General features: G+C 31.4%; 1 protein-coding gene across 1 annotated transcript in view; it reads left to right on the plus strand.

Moving 5' to 3' along the window:
• Positions 1 to 7,215: 7,215 nt before the first annotated feature.
• The window catches only part of LOC117175012 (diuretic hormone receptor-like), a 296,694-nt gene continuing 296,351 nt past the window's right edge, over positions 7,216 to 7,558 (plus strand). Inside the window, exon 1 of the mRNA XM_033364520.1 lies at positions 7,216 to 7,316. The gene's annotated coding sequence lies outside the window, so the exon portion shown is untranslated. The remainder of the gene's footprint in view (positions 7,317 to 7,558) is intronic.

Here is a 7,558-nt window from a genome sequence, read left to right on the forward strand (position 1 = left end):
GGCAGGTTAAGCCTAGAGATAGAAGCAAGAATGAGGGCTTCGAAATATATGGTAGAAATTTTGGGAATGAGAGAGGAGAGATGGCCAAAAATATGTCTAAAGAAAGAAATGAGGGGAATCAAGAATGGGAATCCGTCAGCATGGGGTAAAGGGTTACAGAAAGCATGCAGAATTGTAGGGGGTGGAGAGACGCTGGATTGGGTATTTGAAGGGAGTCGTGTCAATGAGATTAACGATAATATGATTAAGGGAGTAGAAAGAAGAATAGAGCAGGAAATACAGTTGGACTGGATGAAAATAGATAGTTCCAATTACTGTAGTGGATACGGAAAATGGAAGACCAGTTTGAGGAGAGAAAATTATTGGAATGAAAAAGGTATAAGTCCAGAGGAAAAGGAGCAGTGGGCAAGGTTAAGATTCGGGAACGTAGGAAAGGCAGGGAATAAGGGATACAAGGATACTACGTGTAGAATTTGTGGAGAAGTAGAAGAGAACCTGACGCACATATGGGTTTGTCAAGGGCTAGATGGAAAAATGGATAAAAAATGGATTGACGGTGTTGATAAATGGAAGGACGGAAAGAGAGATCGGGAGTTAGAAGAATTGGTCATCGAAACATTTAGGGGAAAACCGAACCCTGTCCTCTGCCGATTTGCCAGAGAGTTCGAAAAGAAAGCAAGAGAAGTATCAGAGGGGGAGGTCACAGAGAGCGCGACAGAGTGAATGAGAGGAAGAATGAGTTTGGAAGATGGACAATTTGTGATATAGTATGTAGAATCAAGGATATAAATATGTAAGGGAATGAATTAACTGCAATGTATTCGCCTAATGAATTCAGTTAGAATTTAAGTTTTAATATTTTCCATGTAAAATTGAAAGGGGAATTCATGTAAATTGTTGGGTATTGTCACTGAGGTGGACACAGAAAAATGGTAAAAGCTTGTAAAAGTATACAATGGAGACAATAAATCAATCAATAGTAAAGAGAAGTTGACAAATTTCTGGAAGTGTTTCAAAATAAAGCTTGAACTTTAAATTTTGACCCGCAGTCTTTTTTATATTTGTATCCCGTTGACATCTTCACTATATTTCAATAATGGTAAATGATATTGTAGAATAAATTTCTCTTTTTTTAACTTTTGTTCGGTATCAAGAAACGAATGAAACCACATATTTAGTTAAAAACCCCGGAATTTCTCGGCTGTTAGAGCGCTGTCTATAACACGATAGTTTTAGAAAATAGTTTTTACGCCATTTGCGTTTATTTCAAACACCCTTTGAACTTTGTTTCGTTAAAGTATTACTGGTTTTTTGAAAAATGTCGGATCAAAAACTTGGTGGTCGTTTGATTTAAGATGTAAAAAGCCTTCGGAATCATCTCACTATTTTGCTTCAAAAAAATTATCTAAATCATTTTACCCTATACGATTAAACATTTTTCGTGGAAAAATGTAATAACAAATAGCTATTAAAAAATAACGACTGATGGAAGAAAATAGAGGCCAGATTTGAATTCAGTACAAATAAAAAGTTCATAAATATTATATCTTATTTGGCAGATTTATAGGCTACATCCGTTGACCAGTGTTATTTCTCTGCTGAAAATGCCCACACGGGCCCTATATAGGAACCCATATTTTCCCTATATATGGGAATCCACATGGATTCTCGAATAAAATCATATGGGAAATGGGAGAGGAACCTATATGGGAAACCTAAGATATTGGAATCTACATAGTTTTTTAAATGGGATGTTATGTGGCTTTATTATAAATAATTATTTTAAGAATTTCTAAATATCTAAATACGTAAAAATATTGAATTTGTTTCTAAAGTCGATAAATTTTAATAAGAGTCAAAATAAATTTTTATTTTATTTTATACTCAAAACTCAGTGCGTATTTAACTTATTAATGTTTTTACTACAAAATATTTCCTAGGTGAACAGAAAGCCTTTAATTTGCTTAGATATAGTAAGGATTCTCGGCAACTCTGTGCATTAATATTTAGCATATCTACAGTTTTGCATATAAATAATTGGAATTCTCCATTTTGTTGTTGTTAATTAATAGAGCATGTCCGATTTAACCAAGAACAGTATTTTTTTTAAATCTCATACATTAGAAGGTACAGATACAAACATGTTTTATTGAATATCTCTGTTCGTTTTAAATGAAGTTGTACAGTTTCTTCATCAGTGCGGAAGAAATAAACCGCAGTGAACTAAAACTCGGTACTGGTGTATTATTATTATTACTATTATTTACGAAGTGTCTCGTCCCGAAATTCGGGATAACTAGTCCATCCCCTTGTCCAACTTGCGCAGTTTGTCGGGACTAGTCACAGCATATTATTTATTGTTAGAGTACGCTCTTCTCTCTGAATGATGCCAAAAATCGGCTGGTAGGGGAGTATTTTTCGTGGAACTCAGCTTTCCCCACTCTTAGCATGAGGAAGCGCCATCGAATTCGCTTCCGGTCTTCCTGAATAGTGCCGTTCTTCCCCCCCCCCCCCCCCGCCCGGAAGTAAGAAGTGTATATGTTTTTTTGCGATTTTGATTCAACAAAAACGAGCCGTTTTTGTACAAGCATTGATTTGGTAAGTATTTGATTAATTATTATAATTATGTACTATAAAGAATTAATGCGGTACATAGTCTATTTTTGTATATTTATTTGAGTGGCACTATTCAAAGAGACTGGATTGAAATGCTGGTGCTCGAAGCGATAGTGCGGGAGGCGATCGAGAAAAAATGAGGAAAAGCGGCACTATTCAGCGCAGCATTATTCAGAGAGGGGACTGTATTTAGCCAAATCCCTTTCGGGGTAAGCGTGACTCACTTGGTTCTTATATTTTTAACTTGGGGGGGGGGGGGAATTCAGTGTACGTGGCGGAATATGGGAGAGAGGAGTTATAGATTTTTAGATGTATCTAGAATTACCATGTTCGCTTATTTAAACAACACGTTCGATCCACAACACTGCTTTGACTCAAACCGCTGATCAATCTATCTGGCAATCACCCCAGTTGAAGAGTTTCACTAAGTCACCATGAAAAGCTCCTAACTCAGGCCTATTAGTATTTAAGGTCTTTCGTTTCAGGCGTCCTATCCACTGACACTTCCCATCGTGCATTTTTTATTAACTGTTTGTCGCCACACATTTCTGCCCTGGCATACCTTTTCAGCTTATTTTAGGTCCACGTATTTTCTCACGTCTTTCTATCTCTCCGTCGATCTTTCCGACAGTTAATAAACTATCAATATACACGTAAATATATTGTTTGATTGTACTAACCAAAAAAACATTTTAATTTGCATAACTGCATAGCAAAAAAGTTGAATTCAACCAAAAACGACATATGTTTAACAAAATAGAATAATTCTTAACCAAAACCGATTAATTTTTAAGCAAACAGTTCTAGTTCTAACCAAAAAAGATCATATTCCTACCAAAATAATTGAATTTTCAATCAGTAAGATTATTTTTGTACCAGAAAGACGAATGATGAACAAAATACATGAATTTTCAACTAAAAAAGATCATTTTTCAACAAAAAATAATTATTTATATGTCCATAAAACAGTTCATTTTTAAACAAGAGAAGAATTTTCAACTGGAATAGTTAAAGAAATTTATTTTCAACAATAAATTACAACGGATTTTAAACAAAGTAGTTCAATTTTCAACCAAAGAGATATAATTTTAATTGAATGGTTAATCTTTAACCAAAGAAAAAAAAATTATTACCAGAAAGTTCAATTTTCAACCCAGCAAGATTAATTCTCAGCGAAAAATTTAATAGTTGATATTTTCAACCAAAAAATACTTTTTTTAACAAGCTAAAAAAAAATAATAAAGAACAAATTTAAAAAGCACTTTAAAAAAAGTTAAATCCAATAGTGTAAAGCTACTTTTAAAAAAGAGAAAACATTGTCACTTAATTTCATATTCTTGAGAAAATGTCCTGATTTAAAAAAAATCCCTAACATTTCCAGTTTTTTCCAGGTATGTACAAATTCTCTGTCAGTTTCAGGTTTTCCAAGTAAGTGTACATACTACTATTAATAGTTTGCTAATAATATTTAAAACAAAATTACAAAAACAAAAATTCCAAATTGATTATCGTAGCAAATATAATTATATTTGTTAACAATATAATTTTTTAGATTTAATTTTCATTAAACTCTTCAATTTTAGAATTGTTCCACAGTAGATGTCTTAATTTGGAGATAATTCTTTGAATACTTTCAACCATGAATGGCGACACCAAACAATGTAAAGGGCAAAATCAATAGCCAGAAATTAGACAATATATTGTAAAAAAAATTTGGTAAAATTTGTTATTTTATGATTACAATGCACTGATTATTTTCGACTAAGGTCACTGATTTTATCAATTTATGTAAATATTATTATAAATAACACGTAGATAAAATACTTTGTGTATCCACAAAATCACGTATCATCGACAATCTCCCACTTATAGATTTTTTATTTCTGATAATTGTAATTTGAAAATTTTAATTACCTGGATAAATGTTTGAAAATTAGGGAAACCATCTAAATGGTAAATATGCAGGTGGTGAAATTTACACATTTTTCATGATCTATAATTTACAGTTATTCCAACGTTCTGTTCATTTTTTCCGAATAACGATTCCTATTAATTTCTGTATTCCCGAATTACTATTTGTCATCATTTTTACTTGACCAAATTTTTATTTTACGGAATTACAGTTTTCCGTTATTTTTATATTACCAAATTACTATATTGGACATAATTATTTTATTTCCGAATTTACATTTGACATAATTTTTATTTTTCTGACCTATCGTTTGGTGACAAATGGTAACCGGTTGCCCTATAATTTATATTTATCCGAATTATCAGCTGGCCTATTATTTTTCCGAATTACTATTGAACATTATTTTTTTTACTGAGTAACCACTTGCCCTCATTTTTCTTTTTACGAATATATCTTTTGTCATAATTTCTATTTGTGCTAATGTCCGTTTAATCTAACTTCTATTTTCCCGATCACCAAGGTCATAATCTGAAACTTGCATAGGGAATTGTTAAGAAGTATTCTTTCATTCATTGAGCCGAGGGAAAAGTTTGTAGATGAAATCCGAAATATTTCTTAAATGCGAAGTTCTTGCTAGATAGCAACAATACAAATTTGGAAATTCAAGAAAATGGAACCTGAAACTTCTTCAGCTTGGAACAATGAAGTATGTTATTTTTGTCTTTCATGAAGAAAAATTTGTGGTGGGGCTTATAAAGTTTTAAAATAGTGAAAAATAAAACAATAATAATAAAATACTCGCCATTGCATTCACTTTTTTCGAGTGACTATAGCTATAGTGACTTTTTAAAGTTTTATTACATTTATTCGTATTACAGTACCGGTGTTTAATATTATCATACGAGTATTTAAAACATTAAGATGACAAAGTAGTATTCTAAATACGAAATATTATGAATCTCCATTTCAAGAATTAACACTATGAAAAAATGATATTCTTTTTACTTAGTTTTCGAAAAATAATTTGAATAAGAAAAATAGTGAATATCATAATCTCGAAAACGTATTTTAGAAATTGATATTGTCACTATGAAGTTGACAGCAATCAGAGGCGCATAGAAAACTATGAAATCGTTATTCTTGATTTTTCATATAGTTCCATTTGAGAGTGCTCCTCGATTGTTTCACCATTTTCCGATCGAGCCGATAGGTTATGTTTCACAATATTTTAAATAAAAGTTAACTCTTTCTATTTTTAATTCATACATTTACTATTGGATTTAAAACATTAGGAATTCTTTCTAATAAAATGTATACATTAATGTAATAAGATTTAATGCAATGAGTACAATTTATAAAATATTACATTTAAAAACACACAAGTTTATTATACTGAGTTACTGAGATATCAAATTAGAGAATGTTATTCATACAAGCATATTATAAGTTTGCCGAGGGGGTTAGTTGTTACGGAATGCGTTTAGCGCTTTAGATAAGTTAGGTTCGAATCTCGTCGCAGCCGTTCTGATTTTTCATAGCGATCAAGTGTGCGATGATGTATGTAGTGAATAAATTAAGTATATAATAATAAAAATAATAATTGTAAGCGTATTTCCTTTTTAATTCTATTCAATTTGTTTATTTAGTTCCTCTTTCTGAAGGTTAAATCTTTTGTTGGTCATTTAATGTTTTATGAAAATATTTTAAGATTCGAAACCAAGTCAGAGCATTCTGAAACTGTAGTGAGACGTCAAACCACAGTAAACATATAACCATAAATTTTCTATGTAATTTCCTTAAAATATATGTTAATACCATTTTTATTTTCATTTGCCTACAGATAATATGTTTTACAATTTTTACAACTTCAAGTTCTTGCTATCTGATAAGAAATTTTTTTAGATTTATTCTTATTAGATGCTGCGATACTGTAGAAAAGTAGATTTAAGGTGAGCACAAAAAGCATTTAAAAGTATTGATTAGTACAAAAGTATTGGAAAGAATAAAAAAATAAAAACGCTGAAATTAACACTATTAGAGCAATATTTACTTAAAAAATAGACAAATTGCTTCTTTCTGGACTCATTTCATACAGAATTTTGAGAGCATTTAAGCCTGTAAGGAGAACAAATTTTTGCTCTAAAATAATAAAAATTAAGAGAACTTTATCAGTCATCAAAAAAGAGGTGGTCGTAAACTTTTGCATGTCAGAGTAAATGCTATTAATAGAATTACATAGAAGAAGTGTGAATGAAGTGCTCAGGTGAATAAATTGTGTTTTATGGCGCTTAGTTTATTTTGGAAGCTCATTCTTTACGTAAAATATGATTAGCATAGATACACTGTAAAAAAAACTTTGGTGATATTTACAATCAGCTAGTAATTATACGTGCATTGTAATTTCAAATAACAATATTTAACCTGATTAATTTACGATACTACAGTACTTATTTGCAATCTAGTGTAATTTCGCTTCACGTTACAATGTGAAAATAAAACGGAGGTTGTTCAATTTTCATTCGACTGCAGTTAGAAATTATTCGATTAGTGTGTGAAATAGTAAGTTTACGTAAGGTGATAAATTTACTTGGGGAGTTAAGTTTACGAAATTGTGTGTAAATTTAGACGATGTGTGCTTTTCTATCGCGAGGGAGTAATCCGCGCGGCCAAACGCCGCCACGCCGTAGTATTATTTGCAGGACGTAAATTTTGACCATTCGGGACTAGCAAGTGCAAGTCGTGCCAAGCGATAAGTTCCGGAGACGCCCGAACGGCTACTTACCATTTGGTGCGTATTTTGTTTGTTGTTTTGTACATCAAATAGACTTTAAGGTTCTTTTCCGATTTTGGCCAACTTGGAAATTTATAAATGGTTATTTTATAACGATACTATGTATTTTTTACAGAATTCTGTTTATATTTACTACCAGGGTAGTTCAATAAGTCCTTAGAATGAAGTATAAAAACAATTTTTTTTGGGTAAATTTTTCTTTATTTTTCAACATAATCTCCTTGGAGCTCTATACACTT

This window comes from Belonocnema kinseyi, chromosome 1, assembly GCF_010883055.1.
Source record: "Belonocnema kinseyi isolate 2016_QV_RU_SX_M_011 chromosome 1, B_treatae_v1, whole genome shotgun sequence".
Classification (NCBI taxonomy): Eukaryota; Metazoa; Arthropoda; class Insecta; order Hymenoptera; family Cynipidae; genus Belonocnema; species Belonocnema kinseyi.